The following is a 20,592-nucleotide window of genomic DNA, read 5'->3' as shown; positions in this document are numbered from 1 at the left end:
CTCAGGAAGAAATTGCTCTCTAATTCTTTTATCCTCCAGCAGTTTCTCATCCCTAAGTCTGTAATGTATAGAGCCTTGGCCCTCCACTGACAAGTCACCAATACAGCAGATCAATGAATTACTCACTGATCCCAGCTCCTTGCAATGACTTGAAGTGCAGAAACTCTCAAATTGAGAGAGACAGGAAGAAAATTAGAAAGGAGAGAAGCTGCTGCATCTTACCTGCAGCCTTGTTCTTAGAATCAGCCTCTAAGCTGCTGTTTGAAAGGAGCAGAAAATGCCTCCTGGGGGGGTGTGTGTGCATGCATGGATCTGTGCATCTCTTTTCCTCTGGGTTTCACTCCCCCTTCTCTCCCTCTTGCATTCCTCCTTCACATCTTCCCTTTTCGCTCTCTAAATCAGCAGCTCAGCTTTCTCTGAGAAACCTTTGGACTGAGTGGTAGCATTTGGAACCCTGTCTAAAATGGAGAAGAGTGGAGGGGAGGAGGGGAGAGAGAGATGCTAGAATCTAGCAGCTACAAACATCAGAGCATAAAACCACGCAATCAGCCTGAAAGCACCACTGCTCTGCAATACATCAGCTCCGTGAAGTGGGCATCCTCGTGCGTTATGCACTGGTTAACAGGCTGTCAGCTGCCTCTACTTGTTTTAAGCTCTTGCTCTTAATCTCATCTCTGTTCGATATGTGCCTGCATGTGTGTGTGTCTGCGTGGCTGTGTGAGTGTGTGTATAGGGGGAGGACTTTATTTCTATTGGCTAAGCTTTCCCTTCCCACCCACATCCCTTCCACATCACCTTGGTGTCTCCCTAAATAAAACCAACCCTCCTTATCGCACTGAGGAAATCAAGAGCTAGAGTTTGAATGGATTTTATATAAATATTTACCCATGCTAGGCTCCTGCTGAGCACATAGGATAAACTCACAGCAGCTGGCCTGATCTGCTCTTCCTCTCTCTCTTTCCCCATCGATACAGGTTTGAATATATTTGAGAGGGATCCTGCTCTGTCTGTCCGGAGACTGACCCCAAAAATATTGCCAGGATTTTAGCAAACTAGTCTGATGGATCTTAAGGACAGCGCCAGCGAGGGCAGCATGGAGAGCATGGAGCCCTCCAGTATCCAGATTTTTGCCAACACCTCTACCCTCCATGGGATTCGGCACATATTTGTTTATGGGCCAGTGACCATAAGGCGTTTGCTGTGGACCGTGGCCTTTGTGGGCTCACTGGGTCTCCTCTTGCTGGAGAGCTCAGATCGGGTAGCTTTCTACTTCTCTTACCAGCATGTCACCAAAGTGGATGAAGTAGTGGCCAAAAGCCTGGTTTTCCCTGCGGTCACCATCTGTAACCTAAACGAGTTTCGTTTCTCCAGACTCACAACCAATGACCTGTACCATGCTGGGGAGCTCCTGGCTTTGCTTGATGTTAATCTTCAGATTCCTAATCCCCACCTGGCAGATCCAGCTGTCCTGGCAGTTTTACAGGAAAAGACCAACTTTAAGAAATATGATCCAAAAAATTTCAACATGCAGGAGTTCTTTGCACGTGTGGGGCACGATCTGAAGGATATGATGCTGTACTGCAAGTTCAGAGGTCAGGAGTGTACTCATAAGGACTTCAAAACTGTGAGTATTGACAGATTTTGGCTTTTTTCTCGTCTCTGGGTGTGTGGCCAATTGGTGATGGTGGAGAACGCAGCTAGTGCTTAGGGTGATATGAACTAGGGTGATATGGACCCAGGGCATGCTGAGAGAGAACTTGATTAGGAGTAGACAGCCTGTTGAGCTGAAGTTTGTTTGACAGAGTCGATTGGTATCTGTTCACTGCAGTGGAGCAGGGAGATGCTCAGACAACCCTGCTGAGTGTTATGGCAAAGGCACCCTTCCCTCCCCTGACTGCTCTTCCTGATCTGCCCGAGAAGACTCTCCCTTCCCAAAGGCTGCTTGGTGGTGGAGCTGTGATCCATATGGATCTTTAGTTGAAGTACTTACTGGAGGATGTGATTTGCAGCTCTGTTAGTGGCAGTCCTGTGCAAAGGGCAGGTGTGCTGAGATGGAGAGCTGCCTGTGCTCCATCCTTCAGTTGAGAGTGCCTGCCTGGTATTTGTTTCTTGGATAGAGCTGTAGTTTGTGACCTCCTGACTTGAGGGGGATTCTTCTTTTGCCCACATGTGGTGTGGCTAGTAAACCGTAAGTGCTGTTGTTAGTTTGCTGTGCAGTGTGTATAACAGCGGGTTCCTTTCTTGCTGTTTTATTAGAGCAAGCGGTACTATCAGACCCCCCACCCCCATTGTGTTGCATCCCCAATACCAAAGCTTTTCCATTCACTGGCTAATTAATGCACAGAGTGAGTTGGTTAGTTTTGGGAGCTTGAAAGAAGCAAACACTACTTAGTTTGAGAGTTCTGGGTTACACTTCTGACATAAATTAATGCTTGCCTGTGGTAAATCACTGATGAAAAGTAGCAGCTTTAAAAATGTCTATATTTCTGGAAAGAAATGGTGAGTCTCTATGTTGTGAACCTTCTGAAAGCAGGAGGGTATTGTGCCTCCCTGAGGATGCTTGCAGACCCAGGGGGTCACTGGGTGAGTGAAGGGCAGGGTGGAGCTCAGAAGTGCATCTGTTGTTTATAAGCATGTGGTCTGAATGGTGTCTCAGTAAACCTGCCACTGTGGCTGCTAATAATTTTTTGGGGACTGTACCAAATTGTGACTCTCTATTTCTGGATCTCTCCTGCATCATCTTTTGACTGATTCAGCAAGTTTTGGGACAGTTAAGTATTCAAAGAGTGAATAAAGCTGGCTGTTAGCAGCCATTTGTTTCTCCAGAACCCACACTGTTTGTTCCTGTTATTACTGATTGCCCTATGAATGTGTGGTGGGGCTGTATTAGCAGGGATTTATTGGTTGTTATAATGCACTTGCCTTTGTGACAAAATATCTTAGGTGCAAGGTTTATTTAATCTCCTAAAATGCAACCTATGAAACCTTTCATATGTTTTTGATTCTTGTGTGCTGTTAAACTTGTGTCTTAAGCTGGCTTGTACTACCAGTACATTGTTATTAGGTGGAGAGTATTCTCCTTAACAGATGTGACCATACTATTTGATGCTCTGGTTATTACCAGTTTACATTTATGTGCTCTTATCTGCTATTGGACAAGCCATCCATTCAATTTCCACTGACCGTTAAGCAGAGCTGTGATTGTTCCACTGATAGGAGGGGGTAAATAAATGCACTAAAAGAGGAATGGCTTCTGTCAGGGAATAGGCATGTATATATATGAAGGGAGAAGGTGAAGATGGGGTTCTGGTGGAGAGAAGAAGCAGGTGCCTGAGTTCAAGGGAGAAAAAAGGATCCTGGAAGTTTGAGATGGGCCTATCCCAGCAGTGATCCCTGATCAGAGACCTCAAATGTTGGGAGCATCTGAAATCTGGACCTGTCTATGGAAGTGCTTCCTTTCTGTGTAATGGACTACACAATGATGGGGAGGGAAATATGGATATCGGTTTCCTTGCCTCATGCAGTGCAGCAAATCCTAATCAGCAATGTTAGCCTTGAACATGCCTATAACATATTTTATGTGCAGGAATGTATTCTGTGTGTGAGAGAGACTTAAGGGCCTATGTAACATTTTCAGAGAGAGATATAAGCACTTAGAAGCCTCGTTTAAAGCCGGAGCCACTTTGGGTGATTTTATCCTAAGTGTAAAATTCTCAGCATCACTAAGGAATGATGTGCGCTGTTTCCAAGATATGGTTTCTATAAATGCAGCAACTTCTCAAAGATACTTTCTCAACTTGCCAAGGGAGGCTTCATTCACCAAATAAGGTTAGGTCAGCCTAGAAGCAGGTAGGGCACTTTCCAATGTAAATGCTTATCCTTCTAAAAAGGCTGCTGTATTTTACAGAAGTGCAACCTCACATATCTCTTAGGGATCTTCCCTGTACTCCGGAAATTTTTAACTCTGATATTGTGATGCTTCACTCTTTAGTCAGAAGCAAAGAAAAATGTAATGATGTGTCTGGTGCCTTTCTAACCTTGTCTTTTTTGTATGGTCACTTCCTTCTCCCTTTCCTCCCCCTCCAAACGTCTAAAGGCGTGTATCAAAAACTCAAGTTGTATCCACAGATTAGGCTGAATCTAGGACCAGCACAGTCACTTCTTAGGCTGCAGCCATGTTAATCTACAGCAAGAAATCTGAATGGCTTTTCCAGAATGAGCCCCAGCTTTGGACCAGATGTATCTATTGGGTTTCACTTAGCCTAACCAGAAGCTGAAGCTTGGTACTTTGTAGGCATAGTCAGAAAAGCAGCTTCCCATTGTAACTCATTCCTGCTTTGCAGGAGGCACCCCTAGTTACAAAGATCCCTCAGACCCAACCGATATTCACTGCTGTGTCCTGGGGAACAAGCTGCTGGTTAGAGCAGCTGCAAGCCTGCATCCTCTCCCCCCTCTCAACACCCCTGCCCCCTCCCAGCCCCAGGCCTGTTTTCAGAATGGGAGTGGGGATAGGGAGCAGAAGGAGCTCATTCTGGGGGTTTTCCAACCAGCGCTGGAGGGTGGGAGGGGTGGACTGGAGCCCCTCCCACCTTGAGGGCCTGCACCAGCTGAAAGTCCCCCAGACCCAACTCCCTCTGCTCCTTTCCCCCCACATCTCATTTTAAAGACAGCACTGGGAACAGGCCATGGAGAGTTCAGACTTTTGTGGGATCAGGTCCTTTTCTAGTGCTCTGGAGGTATGCATTTGTGTTTAGTCATGGCTGTAGAGTGCTTTCAGAGGCTAGATCAGGTGAACATTGTCACTTCTGTCTGTACCTTGTAATAAGCATGTTTCACCATCAGGTGTGCTTTTGTGACCTGTTGCTACCTGACACTCTATTTACATAAATGCCATGTGATTTCCTGCCACAACTACATCAGTAGGAAGAAGAAAAGCTATTATTTTTAAGTCTGGTTTATAACATGCCACAGCACATTTCTAATCTCCTTTCGGGGGAATACAAGTGTTTTGTTAGACACCGTTTCCTCACAAGGCAACACACTGGAAACACCAACTTCTTGTTGTTTTGCTGCACCAAATTGAAAATTCATAGTCCAAGAGCAGAAGAACTAGGAGCACACAAATAGGGCTTCCTTTGAAGACATTTGCTCGACTGCAAGGTCTGGCTGAACACTTTACCTGCGGTCTGTAATATCACTAGCCATGTAATTGTCACTGCTTTGTGTGTATGGATGAATGTGTGTGCTGTATATAGTATGTGCCCCTATGCATAGCTGCCATACAGCATAACAGCTTGGCACTTCTCCTTTGTGCTGGGAAGGAAAGTAGACCAGGCAAGCCATTGCCCTGGTGGGTGAAGTATGTAATTTAGTTTTACTTTGGAATTCCTCCTTCTTTCCCTCCACTTTCTCTTTCTCAGTTATTTAACAGGATTTGAGCTGTGCTTTTCATGTACCATGTTTGCTTCATCACAGGATAATACCTAATGTCTCCCAAACAATGGTTAATCATATTACAAGCAGATGAGGAAAGGAAACCTCTAGGCTGTTCAACAAAGATGAATCTAAGTGGTATTTCAAGACCTTAGCACCCTTCCTTGTGCTGGTTCTTGAACTGACCACTGGTAACATCCTTACCACCTAATGAATTCTCATGGTAGTTGAGGCACTGAAGTCTGTGCCAAACCCATTCTCTTAGTATGAGCAGAGCATTTGGGCTAGAGAAGCACAATGAGATTCCACTGGGAAAATTAGCTCTGTCCTTTCTTCTGTAAGTTAAAAACTGCTGTTCCTAGGAAGCCCCAGTTTTAGACAGAAACATGGACTGAGGGCTGTCTCCTATTGTCATATTTTTCAGGCATGTTGTAGCATAATGTTACACTGGGCATGTCTACACAAGACACTAACTGTGCAGTAACCTAATAATACTGCACAGTAGCGCATCACAACACAACAGTGCTAATACCCTACAGCACAGTATTATTACGCTACTGAACAGTAGTGTCACTAAACAGGTGTGCGCTGGTGCCCCTGTGCAGTAATGCCAGTTACTGCACATTAATTTAGTGCTTGATTATACAAGTATTAAACTTAAAGTGCAGCAACTATGGCACATTAATGAACATGTAGACATGCCCAGTGATGCTGAAGTATAGTCTTGGGACATTCATGTTTTCACAGCAAGTTGCTGAGGCCTTGTCATTATCCCCTAGCTGTCAGAATAATGTCATGAAGAGGCTGAAACAAAGTGGGTCCACTGGGGGTTGATGTCCTTGGTTGCACTATGGTGGTGAGTAGCTTTGTGTCAGGTTCTCTAAAAGTTTGTGAAGGAATTAAAAAAAAAATCCAATGCTTTTTATGGAGAAGAAAAGAAACTCCTCAGGCCACAAACTGAAACAAATCTTTGGCCTTGGCTAGCATAGGAAGGAATCCCAGCACCCCATAGCATAGCAAACCTAGGAACACTTGGTCCTAACTCTAAGGACAGCATGGGGTGGTGCTGGTAGTGAGTTTAGGATGTGGGAGATACAAACTGGGCTTCGGATATGTGAAATACCAAGTATGCAGTAGGAGAATTTCTGTGGTATACCATATCCATGATGCAACAGAAGGGCGTTTCCATGGGGTCTATCAAATGCATTGCACAGCAGGAAGGATGAAAACTATCATAGGGCAGGATGTGTGTGATCAGATACAGGCTCAGGGTGGAGAGCCCCACTGTTAAGCTGCTAAGTAATTAGGTATGTGCTCTGCTCTCAGCGCTCTTTCTCATTGGTGTGCAGTAGTTAGCTGTCTCAGCAGTGCATGTTTGGGGGCCCCCACACCCACCACCCACACAGTGTGCTCTATCTTGGCCACTACCATACTAGAAGGAAACTTCATGTAGTTTCCCTGTGATAGTTTCATGGAAGACTGCATAAGAACTGGGGGAAGAAGAAGTAAGGGATCAACAGTAAGAGGGCACAAAGCACTGGGAGAGCTGTTGGCTGGGTCTGTGGTATAGATCAGGTAGGAGCGTGGCCAGAATGCAGGTGGGGAAAGAGACCATGGACAGGAACGCAGGGTGTGACCTGGCAACAGAGTGCAAGGCTGGGAAATTGGGACAGCAGAAGACATGGACAGGATCACTCATCCACAGTTGTGCAAATCTCAAAAGTGGGGTGAGCATATGTACCTAGCCAGAACAGTATCAAATGCATTCAGCCCCATCATTTCACAGTACACAATATGAACTCTGAGTTGGAGAGATTCCCGTATTGCATGGACTTGAGAATGGATTCTGGGAGCTGCAAGAGTTCCCTCCAGCCAGGCACCTACAATTGTTATTGAAAGGAAATATACATTTATTGTTCCTGAACAACCAGTGAAGTCAGCTACGTGCAAGAACAGTAGTTACCTCTGGTACAAGCTCTCCTGCTGTGTTAAGCACAACGGTAGCATCAGGCAGTTCAGGTGCAAGTACAGAGAATAGGAGCAGAGAAGGATGTTGGGGATTTTGAATCCTTGTGTCATGGCCTACTAGGGGTAAAGGTTGTAGCCATAGCAAAGAAAATAACCCCTCAGAGACATGTCTGATATTTCCAAGAATATATTACTAGAGCTAGATGTAAATGTGTGTGCGTGGAATTTCATGTCTATGCAATGTAATTAGCTTATCAAGAAATGTGTAGTATTCCATTGTATGTGCCTATTATTGTCAACAGTAATGCTGTCTTGGCTAGCTTGTGTCCTTATTGTTATCTGTCTGTTTATTTTTAGTACAATTTCTCAATGACAGACATAGCTTTGCAATGATTTGTGTATTATGTGAATATTTCTAAAATGAGATGAATCTATTTTGTTCTGTTCTGTTCTATTTCTCTGTTTCTTGCTCTTTCTTTATTGTACCCTACAATGCTGCAGTATTTAGCTGCCCAAACAGCATATTTTAAAGTCTGAACAGCTCATTTGCAGCTTCACTTTATGCTGATTTTTCTTCTCTCTTTGGAGAATGAATTTTGAATGTTAGTTATTCAAGCAGGTCAAATATTCTAAAATCCCCAAACTGCTAGATAAATTATTTAACAATAATTGAAAGTATTTGCTCAATAATATGTTTGGGAGGTTATCCCAAGACCAAATTGCCGGCAGTATCAAGGGGCATCCCGCAAATTACTGAGGATCATTCTTGCACTGAGAAGATCTGCTCTCAAGTGGTTCTCTAGTGACAAGGTCTTGCACAGCCTGTTAGTAGCCTACTTCCTGCTATGTTAACAGCACAGTGGATTTCTAAGCAGGGATACACTCTAATGGCTGGGCCACAGAGGACACATCTACACATGCAATTAATGCGCCTGAATTTTCTGCGCAGAAAATTCAGGCACATCAAGCACATCTGCACGTGCACCCACATTGGGAGCAAACTGAGTCCAACAGGAGCAGCCTAGTCCAAGGCTGCAATCTCCTTTCAGCTAGGAGGGAGCTGCTCCACATCCATTAGAGTGTAGCCCTGCTTAGAAATCCACTGGTAAAGCCAGTCTGGTATAAGATTAAGGTCATGGAGGGAAAGACAATGTTTCAGGTATCCAGGGCTGGTCCGGGTGTGAGGAGGGCTTTCTTTTCCCACTATCGTCACCACCACCCATGGTACCAACATTTAAAGTTATGCCTCTGTTGTTCTGCGCTGGGTGGCCTGCTCTTATTATTTCACAAAAAATTGAAAAGGTCTTTGTCTTACGGAGCTATTTCTTAGCCCACTGTCCTGCTCTCCTTCAGTTGTATGGAAAAATATCTTAATGAGATGTCTCATTGACTCATGAGATGTATCAGTGCGATGAATTGTTTCTATGATCTTAATGGTCATGGATGTCATGGCACGGAGTTCCCAGGGATGGCTGTGATGCCCCTAGGGCTCTGTGACCATGCCAGCTTCACCCTGTGGGTGCCTTTTAATGTTGCTTGCTACATCTTGTCAGTTAAGATAGTAAGTAAGGAGGCTGCCGTGAGTTTGTGTGGCCACGGTCCTTTTAAACCCCACTAGACTATGTGTGTTCTTGGATCCTTTGCTGGGTCCTGCTTCAAGTCAGTGCCTCATGGGATACCCTAAGCCTTATGGATTAGATGCGTGGCTTCAAAACTGCCCCTTTACCATGCCCCGTGCCTTGCAGGTGGTATATAAATATTGTCCCTTTGATGAGGTCTTGGCCTGACTCAGCCCCCTGCTGTCACTGGGCCCCTGGCCTGTCACTGCACCCCTCTGGTGCTGGGCTCTCTGCAGCCCTCTGCAGCTTGCGTGCCTCTGGCACTTGGGCTCTACAAGATACTATGCCCCAGTGAGGCCTCCTCCCCCCTATTAGCCTCATCCTGGTCGCCCAATGCAAAAGACAACAGAAACCCAAGCCCCTGGGCTACAACATAACAATAACAATGGCGGCCACACTCTGCACCTTTAAGAAGATCAACTCCTCCATTAGTACTGTGTGCCTCCTAGCCCCAGGTACCTTATGAGCTCCTGGAGCCCTATTAATCTTGCAGGCAGAAGATTAAACAACCAAACATCCCCCAAGTGGCTTTCACACAGGAGCTGCTTCCTTTGGCAGGTGCCAGAGAATTAACTCCTACCAGCTCTAGCCCTGGAGCTTATATGTGCCCAGAGCCCTGCCTCCTTTCAGTCAGCTGACCATATGCAAGAGCCAGCTAATTTCCTCATTAGCCTGCTGCCTGGGCAACCTGCAGCTATAGAGCTCTGCCTGGCTTGCTTTTGCTCTTAAAGGAGCAGGCATGCCTCAGTGCCTGGCAACAATGGAAATTAATGATCAATTGATTCACCTTATGAGATCTTAGAGATGCTTGAGTAATGAAAGTCATACACATCAGTGATGGCAGGAAATCAGTGGGTTGTCAAAGCAGAGAGATGAGATTTAATATGCTTAGAAAGGAATGATCTAATGGAGGGTGCAGTATGCTGCTCCACAAGCAGGCAAGAGGACTTGGCTGAGAGGCATGCTGGATAAATTGTAATGGTTACTCTTATACAGAAAGAGTGTGAAATGGTGGTGCAGTGGTTGAGGACCTTATACAGTGTGTGTGAGTCGTGGGCATAAACCCTTGCTGTGACGAAAGATTCCAGTGTGAGACGCTTAGAGTTTCCAAGCCAGCTTTTTAAAGGGAGTTAGGGCCTCGTAGAACTGGCAAAGCTTTTGAAAACCCCACAAGAGGCCTCTTTACCTCTCCAGGTGCTAAACACTTTTTTTAATTTGGCCCTTTGTGCTTCACCTCCTTGTGTAAAAGTGAGTGCTGCCTTGCTACAATGGCGGGGTGCGGTTCAGGGACTGTGGGATTTGGAGTGAAGCTGTAGTAAAGCAGCAGAAGCAAGGAGTACCAAACATTTATTTCCCTGTGGTTTGCTTAGCCCATGGTTTGCTAAAGTGTCACTTCCCAAAGTCTCTTGGAAAACCAACCTGGGCTAAACCCTCATGGGACTGGCTTTCTGGCAGCAGTGGCAAAGCAAGGCAAACATCTGAAAAGTTCTTGTATTCTGTCCACTGACAAGGGGGATTCTAACAGCCTCGGGGCCCTTTCTCTTTCTGCAGGAGAAAGGGCTGGGATCGGTGATGTATTTTATTTGGTTTTTTTCTGAAGTGAAATAGCATAAGGCACTGCTTTGCCTTCCAGCAATCTCCTGAAGCAGCCTGGGAAGCAATATAGGGACTCAAGGTGTGGTGTTAGGAAAGATGTGACTTCCATATGATGAAGCAAGTGGGAACAACGCTCTTGCCCCACACTGCTTCCCATGCACATAGTGCAAGTCTCCTTGGAAACTTCCTGACAGGTAGAATAAACATCTGGAAGCTGATTTATTCACAGAATCCTAGTGTAGAGGCCAGGTCATATTTGGAAAGCCTGACGTGACTACAGCTGTGAAATTGTCCTTTTCATTTGTTTTTAAAAATGTTTCTAAGCAGAGGATTGTTTCCCTGCTGTACACAAGTCCATGGGATAACACACCATGTTTCCATGCTTAGAGACAGACCTTTTGTTTGGCCAGACCCAGAATTCCCAGGGGAACAATGGGCTCAATGCTGACAGGGGAACTGGGAACTTTGGAGGATGCAATTGTACCTGGGCCTTAAAAAGCCCAAGTTTTGAATTTCTGTGTGTTTTAATGTTGCATTGGATGAGCTTTGATGGACAAGACTGACTTTCAGATACATTTTCCTATTGTTTGCTCATCATGAGCTCCTGCCTAGTCAGGTTTAATTTCTATTAAATTTCCTTTGGAAAGAACACAAGTGAAGGAGGGAGAAAATGGCCCAAGCAAGTCAAAAAGTTTTGTGACAACCCTGAGTAAATAAAGACAAAACTCGTTATCAGGGTTTGAGGCAGACAAGAAAGAAAAAAAGAGAGCACTAAGGAAAGAAGTTTGATGTAGCATTTAGCATTCAAGCATGCAATTTCAAACTCAGTTAATTGTTTTGCTGTGCCCCAGACTTCCTGTTTAGTCTTCCACAATCACTAAAGACTGGTCCACCAAAAAAACATAATCCTTTAATGTGAGTTTTAGGGTTCCACGTCCAAAATTCAGATCCTGAAAACCCTTACTCTTCTTTTTCTTAATTTTTGAGATACCTGAAACTTTCTAAATAAGCTTCATAAGGAGTGTGAAGTTCTTCTTGGTATGCTGAGAATGTTTCAGTCTTGACAAGGCTGTGTGGCTCATCACCTATGTCATGTATCAGCTCCATTGGAGGCCATAAACTAGGTCCTCCTCTACCTTTCTTGCTTAAGTGATCAGGTGCCATGCAAAATGTACTGGTGGTCCCTTCCTAATGGAAGAAACCCCTCCTTTCCTGATTCAGGCTTTAATTGATAACTCAGTGGTCAGTGAAGTCATATACAAGGTGGGAGACCCCACTTCAATGCCTACCTCTGTCTGAAGGTATTTAAGCCCATGTCTCCATACCCATCAGCCCTGGGCTTAGAATACTTGAGAGCATGAGGGAATATTCTCAGCTTTTCCCGTTGAAGCTATTCCACAGTGTATGAAATACTTAAGTGTCATTGGGTAAGAGAGAGAGTGAGGAAGAAAGCAGTAAGGCATTCAGGGAACTGTTGTTCACTAAGTCCCAAGCTACTAGAAATAGGGGCCACCTGCTGAAACCAGTAGGAGAGAGGTTTAAAACAAGAAAAAGTACCTTTTTATGCAGTGCATAGTTAACTCATGGAATTGATTGCCACAGGAAGTGGTAGAAGCAGATATCATAGTCAAGTTCAAAAAGGGGCTAGACAAATACTTGGATGATAGATCTATTAATAGCTGTTGAACAGAAGAGTTGAAAATATTTCCTTAAGCGTAACCAGTGAGAGTGAATGCCAAGGAGGGTAATGTGCAGGGGATAGATCACCCTAGATGTATCTGATTCAATGCTTTTCATCTATAGAATTCACCTGTGCCACTGTCAGAGGCAAAATAATGGGCTAGTAGACCAAATAGCACTTATTATGTTTTCATATTTATAGTTTCTTATATAATAGTTCTGGTACTTACCCAGGAGCGAGGAGTCATCTGATCCAGTCCTAGATCTAGTGAATGTTTGAGTTACATCTAAGAGTCACTAGAACAAGAGATACTGTCATTGGGACCATGTAAGACTATTAGCCTGATAGAAACTGTGTAGAAGGCACCACTGAAGAATGGAGGGTTAATTATGACTTATACCAGGTCTAAAAGGTCACACTGGCCTACTATGGGCTTGTTTGTGGGAACACAGATTTTCCTGGTACTGGACAAAAACATGTTTTATTCAGTGGGATGTAGTTGTTGTTGCAGATAGTTAAGATATTGTGTTAGCTGAGGGGCCCACATGGGCAGCCATGTCAGCATCCTAGGTGCCCCAGGCTACAGCATATGGTGGGCATTAATCACACTAGTTTGATGGGATACCTGCCTGAAGGCGGACCTTTTGCCTTGTTGGTATTTCCTCCAGAGACTGGACTGTTTTGGGCACCAAGCTTCCTGTGACACACTGAAGGCAGAGTTATGTCCTTTTCTGTGGCCTTCCCCTCCCTACAAGTAGAATGAAGTCCCCCTGTAGAGCACACCAAGAAGATACCCTTCCCACCACTGCAACCCCTCACTGTTACGCATTGGAAATAAAATCCTTTTATAGGAATGTGTGGCCTGATTGCACATCCCACGCCCATGAATAAGAGATAAAGGAATTAGCAGTGCCTACTAAGGATATCTCTCCATTGCAGAGCTGATCAGACCAGAGTCTCACCCATGAATCTGCAGCATCTGAGGGATCAGCAAGAGGCGTGGACTAGAGGTATGGATAAGAGGCGTGTGTGAAGGGCTAGCACCTCTCTACTGGTTTGGTGCTCCTGGCTCAGGCAACATCATCTTCTGACAGTGTAGCTTCAAGGAAGAGATGTATATATTTAGCAGATGCTCCATGTCTACCCTAGCATTGAGGGAAACCAGGGAAGTGGATTACAATGTAGCTGAAGTGGCAGAGCATACAAATTCAGTTGGGGTAGGAGAAGGGTATTTGTGGGGCAGTTCTATCCTTTTTATAGGGTAGGGTGCTGGAAATCCTGGAATCTATTTCCAATTCTACCCCGGGCACCCTGTGAGCAATCACAGGGACATAGTTAGGGCAGTAAGGGGAGCAGAGACTCAGATTCAGAGCCTACCACACCTCTGTCTACCAATATGTAGAATAGAGGCAGTGGTACTGGCCTGGGCTGTTACAGCACGAAGCACTGTTATCTATTATTAGTCTGCATATCAAGCCATTAACTAGCATGTGAGTCTTTTTCTACAGCAGAATGAGCAGTTACTTTGCATTAGGCTCCTGTCCTCTCTCAGTTTCTGTTCAAGTGGCTAATATGTAACTATCTAGCTGATTTGAATAAGAGCATCATCTTTCAGAAAAAGAGACTCAAAGACTGCATTAGGTTCTTTTTTTTCGGTAAGAAAATGTGCAGAGAAAATGAGTTGTGCAGCATCAGGGAGAGTGAGGTCATTCAAGGTTTTCTGAGGCATTCCCTGAATCTGTGGATTTCACATTTCAATTCTCTTCTATGCCTTAGCAAAAGTGTTAGTTAATATCCATCTTCCAATATGCCAGCTGAATCCAAGCCGGGTAGTTCATCTAAGCACAAACTGGATGAGGCTGAGATCATCCAGGCTGCTAGCCTGGCATTCAGACATGTCTGCAATTCTCTGCTTTGTCACAGACTTCTTTTCATGTCCTTGAAACAAATCACTTAGGTCTGAATCCTTTGTACCTGAGTTCTCTTTCTGTCTAATGGGGATACTAGCACAGACCAGCTCCACAGGGGTGTTGTGATGAAAAGCACGTGAAATGATAATGAGGGGCTGAGATGCAATGATAACAGAAGTACTTTAGTTAGACAACTGTATTTTGGACTGTGCACAAACCACGGCTACCTCCAAATGCTAGCTGTATTCAAACTAGTCATCTTCCTAGCTCAGCTTTGTTTGGACTTGCTAACTGTGGTAAGGCAGACTAGCTCAGTGAACCCCACGCAAGGCTTGATATGTGGTAACATGACATTTGCCATCTCACAGATGTCCACATTTGGTGTTTTGTTCAACCCAGTCTGTTAAATATAAGCATGGACTTTTATGTATATGCAATTGAATTCTGTCTTAGTGTGCTGGCTGGACCTACCACACAAAAAACAAACAAACCAGAGACCTGCACTCAGATTCTACCTGTCTGGCAAAAAAAAAATTGTGATCAAAGAAAATAGCAATTTGCTCCAGGTACAAAATCTAGGGCCCACACCCCAGCTCTGTGTTGATTGGCTTTTTAAGAGTTATATCTCATTACCCTTTGGGTGTGTTTACACAAGACGCTAAATGTGCTGTGTTAATGCGCTAATGCACAGTAGAATTAGTCCAGCGTGCAGTCACATCACAAATAAAACCATGCGCCAATGCTACTGTGCAGTAATGCTTGTTACTCTGCATTCAGTTAATACCTGTTATTACAGGTACTAAACTGAATGTGCAGTAACCACGGCGCATTAATAAACATGTAAACATGCCCTTTTTGTACACAAGCAGCCCCACACCTGCAAGCATGTGTACACCTACTGAGCTTGCTCAGTTGGGCTGTGCTCCAACTGAGCAGCTTCCTGGTGAAATAGAATTAGAGAGATACATATATATGTAAGCTGCTACATTTTAATAATTGTGGGTGCCTATACAAGAGCAGGGAGGCTGCTCTCATGCACTGGAATTCCAACACATCAGAGCAAACCCAATTAATCGAGTATACTTAAGCGTGGAAATTATTGCACTCCAGCAGCCTCCCACATCTCGTGTATCAGCATCCCTGCCACCATTTCAAAGTGCGGGGATGATGATACATGAGATGCTTTGGGTGTTTTAATTAGAGCAGCTCTTGAAGCTGCTCTAATTAAAGTTCCCCTCCTCCCTGGAGTACAAGTATAAATGCCCATAAAGACTACAACTTTCCGCTCTACTCAGTACTGGTGAGACTGCAGTTGGAGTGCTACATCCAGTTCTGAGCACCACACTTTAACAAGGACACGGACAAGCTTGAGAGAGTCCAAAGAAGAGCCATACGTACAATCAGAGTCTTACACGGCAAGCCATAAGATGCAAGGCTGAGGGATCTGGGACTCTTCAGCCTGAGGAAAAGAAGGCTGAGAGGGGACCTGGTAGCAGTTTAGTGCTACACTAGGGGAGTACATCAAGGGCTTGGTAAGCAAGTGTTCACCAGGGCATCCGAGGGGAAAACCAGGAGCAAGAGCCACAAACTCCAGGAAGATTGATTCAGGCTGAACATTAGGAAAAACTTCTTCATAGTTAGGGTGCCCAGACTGTGGAATAAACTCCCTCCAGAGGTGGTGCAATCATCTACCCTGGAAATCTTCAAGAGGAGACTAGACAGTCACCTTGCTGGGGTCACCTAACCCCGATTATCTTTCCTGCTTGGTGCAGGGGGATGGACCGGATGATCTTCTGAGGTCCCTTCTGGCCTTACAATCTATGAATATAGTGGGTACCAGAAAGAGGCATGGGGTCCTCCTGTGTTGTAGGCCAAGGGTCCAGTGGCTAGACTAGATTTCATAGATTTCATAGACATTAGGGCTGGAAGGGACCTCGGGAGATCATCGAGTCCAGCCCCCTGCCCAAAGGGCAGGAAGTCAGCTGGGGTCATAGGATCCCAGCAAGATAAGCATCCAATTTACTTTTGAAGGTGTTCAATGTAGGTGCTTGAACCACCTCTGCTGGCAGACTGTTCCAGACCTTGGGGGCTCGGATAGTAAAGAAATTCTTCCTTATGCCCAGCCTGAAACGGTCTTGCAGGAGTTTGTGACCATTTGACCTAGTCATCCCTTGGGGCGCTCTGGTGAACAAATTTGAACTAGACCGCTGGAGAAGAGCCTGGGTAACACCTAGCCTATGACCTGGGGTTTAACGCACTTTTCTGAAAAGTAGGAGAGACAAGAACAACTCCCCTCTATATGAGGGTGGACTAGAAGCCAGGTCTCCAGCCCACTGTGTAGATGCCAAAACTACTAGGCTAGTGTTCTTTCTCTTTTTCCAGTAAGTACATGTATTGTACAATTTGTTTCACCACAGAAACCCAAACTTTGTATAAATGCCCAAAAATCAGCTACTCAGGTGTATACAAGGCATTACCATGTATAATGGGAAGTGGGAGTTAGCCCTAATTATTACTCTCTCCTGTACTTGAAGCTTCATAGCATTGTCAGTTTACACCCATGGGACCAGGGTGATGCATGAATGGCGCAGGAGGCTGAGAGCAGCAGCACAGCTAGGAATGTCTAGTGACATATATCCCAGTGCCCATAAAAACCACCATCATCAAGGAAAGCTCAGATCCTGATTGGCAGTACTCAGATAATTCCTGCCAGAGCTGTTCCTTCACACCACATTGGCAGCTATTCATAACTAACCCCCGCTCATAAATCCAGCTGGATACATTTCAGAGGACTGGCTCATAAAAGTCACCTTAAACTGGAAACAACAATTACCTTGTTCTCTGCCAGTAGAAATAAATGATCATCTCTGGCTGGGAAAGTACTCAGCATAGAGGACTCCGATGAAACTACATAGTTGGGAAGTTGTTTATTGACAATAACATCAGTGCATTTTTAAGAGAACTAAATGGTGATGAGAATTTAAATGTTCTCCTGGCTCCCAAGAGGGCTGGAGACCTAAACTGAGTTGTGGCTTTATTCTGCGGGCTGCAAAGCTCACAACTGATTTATGATCAGCACCTGATTACAGGTGTTTTTTTCTTTTTTAACATGTTCTTTTTTGAGAGAGAGAAATTCAGCTGATAAACCAAATCAAGAGAGCACACAACTGGATCAGGGATTAGGCACTCCTTGCATCCTGGCTCCGGGGACTCCAGAACTAGACAGAAAAGCATAGTGACACATGGAAGCTAAGAAAACTGTGGACCATTTAAAGGATCTAAGTTCTTATGTTCATGCTGCATATCATGAAATGATTTCCATCCTGCACCAAACATTTTTGGGATGCATTTGTTTTGACAGTCTTCCAAGCAAGAATTTGTATTGCTGAAAAAAGTTAGTTTCTGCGGAAGAAATGTTTTGACCCATTCCTGATGCTTCTTGAGAAATAGGCACTGAATAAGATTGCAACTTTAAGGATGTGAATATTGGTATGAAAAACATATATGCATGAATGTGTGCTGAGTCGAATGAATGTTTAAGCTATAACTGTTAGATTTCTGTATATTTACCTTTGAATCTGGGGCCAGAAGAGCCAAAAGTCATCCTCCTGGTGCTGAAACAAACCCTTCTAATGGCTTTAGATAATCACATAATTTTAAAATACACTCACCGTTTCCTATTTGACTGCATTCATTAACTGAAATTGTGGCATTTTCTTTCCTCTTCACCACATTGGTTCCCGACAACTGGCATATGCTTGCAGAGAAAATTCAAAGTAAGGAACTTCACTCAGAGTCTGATATAAAAAATGGACATAATGGGCATGTCTGCACACACATTAAGGCACCATAATTACAGAGCATTAAGTTAAGTACCTGTAATAACAGGTACTTAACTTAATGCACTGTAATTGGTGCTACTGTGCAGTAGTGCTGGCACACATCTTTTACATGACACTAATGCGCAGTAGACTAGTTCTACTGCGTATTTGCGCATTAGCACAGCTTTCACAGTGACACTAATGTGCACTAGGATTAGTCTACTGTGCTTCTAGCATCTTGTGTAGATGCACCCAATGTACTCTAGAAGCTGGAACCAGCCTATGGCCAAACATGATCTCTTTAAAGGAGATTCTCAATCTGTATTGGGTTTAACTGGACCTTGCTTCCAACTAGAGAGGGTCTAAAAATGAAAGTTATGTAGGAAACGCTGACATTTCAAAATTTGTCTTCAGTCCTCACAGTCAGCCTTTCTATGTTGTGGCATAGATGCCATCTCCTGACTGGGGAGAGATTCTTTGTGTCAGACCCGAGCATTCTCCCAGTTTGGTGACTGATGCATTTGTCTCGCTCCACCCAGCAACATAACCCAGAGTCAGCGTGCCTGTTATAGATACTTCTGGAACATTTTACGTGGTCATTAACTAATGCTAAATTATGATGGAGCACTTCCTAGAATACACGTGACATTCACATGAATAACAATGAATTTGTTTTTTGTCAAAGCAATGACGATGGATTGCGGTTGAATTAACACGAGTGCAGCTTGCTACTCATGCATTCCCCATGTGGTACATGTAATTACAGGAGCACAAACAATGTGACAGCACTGGGGAGCTAATGATATGAGGATGGAATGGTGCTGCCAGAAGTTAGTAAGAGCAACGAGGAGGAACTGCTCCTACTAACCAGGCCAATTGGTTCGTTCTACCTGCATTGAGTCCCATTGGGGTTTGCCTAAGTAAGGTTGTTAATGGGGTTGCAGCTGTTGGCCTCTGTGACTGCAGTCTTCATAGGGAAGCAAAGTACCACACCCCTCTTGCTGACACAGCAACTGCTAAAGGACCCCAAATGAGATTTGGGAACTGAAAAGAGAGGGAGGCAGTACGACCCCCAAGGGATTCATACCCCTCCCCCCAACAGAAGGCATCCTGGTCCCCAGGAGTGGCAAGACAGAGGATTCTTTACCGCATTTGGATTTGGGGAATCAAGGCCCTAAGAGATTAAAATAAATTACTCAAGGTCACAGAGATAGGCTGTCTGTACCAGGACTTGACCCCTGGTTCCCAAATCTCATACTAGTCCCTCACCTATGGATCCACCCTTTCTCTCCCCACATGAACATTTCTCCTATGTCAAATATTATCTTATATCAAGGGTATATCTCATATCAAGGGTATGGAATAATTTGCGTACATGTTCTCTGATGACTTCATTCTTCAGGAGTTTCAGATCTGCACCTTTCACCAGGCTCAGCTGTTCAGAGCCTGAGCAGAGCCCTGAAGGGGCATAAGTGTGGTTTGAATGCTGGGTTTATCTGAGAGCCTGCATGCCCCTTCCCACAGCGGCCTATAGCCAGGTAAGCAGAGACTTCACGCCAGCCATGCCCACTTCTTGTACCTGCTTCCCTTTCCTCACCTTAGTTCTGTCCCCAACTCAGCCCGAGCGTGTGAGACTGGGAGCAGGGTCCATGTAGGCACACGCTGCCATCTCTTCCCTATTCGGGGTCCCTGTTAAGGTAGGAAGTGTTCTCACAGACAGTCCCCATCAAACCCACAGTCCTAGGATGGCATGTAGAGGTCCTGGTGGTAATGAGAAGTGGCCCAGGAGTTTCTAAAATTTACCCATCTCATTCAGGTTGATAATAGGCCTGTGCAAAGTGGCTATTATATGCTTTGGATTCGGATTCGGCCTATTTGGGGGACAGTGATTTGATTCAGTGATTTGAATCACTGTCCCGAATCAATTCTGCTGCCAAATCTCTGAAGCACACAGGCCTGTCCCCTGGCAATGGCTGTCCCCTACCGTGTCCACCCTGCCCCTGCTCCTGGCACTTTGAACCCCTCTCCAGACTCACCGGGTGCTGCCCCCCACTGCATGAGGGGCTGTGCCATGAACCTCCCTCCCCGCTGCCACTGTCCCAGCCCCCCTATGGTTGCCCTGCCTGCCCCAGCTCTGGCTCTTTAAGGAAAAAAAAACCCAACCCCCCCCAAACCCACAGTCATTGGTTCTTGCCCGGCAGGGGCCATCTCCAGTGCCTCTCACTGCCCCATGCCACAAGGGAGGCTCTTCCATGAGCCCCCTGAAGCCCTGAGGCCGCTGCAGGAGCTGGAGAGTCCTGGGGCTTTTTTCAGGTTTTTTGTTCTTAAAGGGCCAGAGCCCCATGGGGTGTGCAGGGCAGCCATGGGGGGACTTAGGGAGTTGGGGGGAGGGTCAGGGGGACCCATGGCAGAGCCCCCCACACAGTGGGGGGGCAATGGGGATTGCCCCCCTGCCAAGCAACACCTGGTGAGTGGGGGCTGCTTTTTAAAGCGGGGGAGCTGGGGCAGGTGGGGCAACCATGGGGTGGGGGAGTGGGGGGAGCAGGCAGGGGATGGAGCCTGGC

At 45.3% G+C, this 20,592-nt stretch overlaps 1 pseudogene; it reads left to right on the top strand.

Moving 5' to 3' along the window:
- The first annotated feature begins 1,060 nt into the window (after positions 1-1,060).
- LOC149866770 (acid-sensing ion channel 2 pseudogene) lies at positions 1,061-1,708 on the top strand (annotated as a pseudogene).
- The last annotated feature ends 18,884 nt before the right edge of the window (positions 1,709-20,592 follow it).

Source organism: Crocodylus siamensis, chromosome 4, assembly GCF_052110815.1.
Source record: "Crocodylus siamensis isolate JL-2025a chromosome 4, ASM5211081v1, whole genome shotgun sequence".
Lineage (NCBI taxonomy): Eukaryota > Metazoa > Chordata > Crocodylia > Crocodylidae > Crocodylus > Crocodylus siamensis.
The sequence above is the reverse complement of the archived record's forward strand: the minus strand, read 5'-3'. Positions and strand labels throughout refer to the sequence as shown.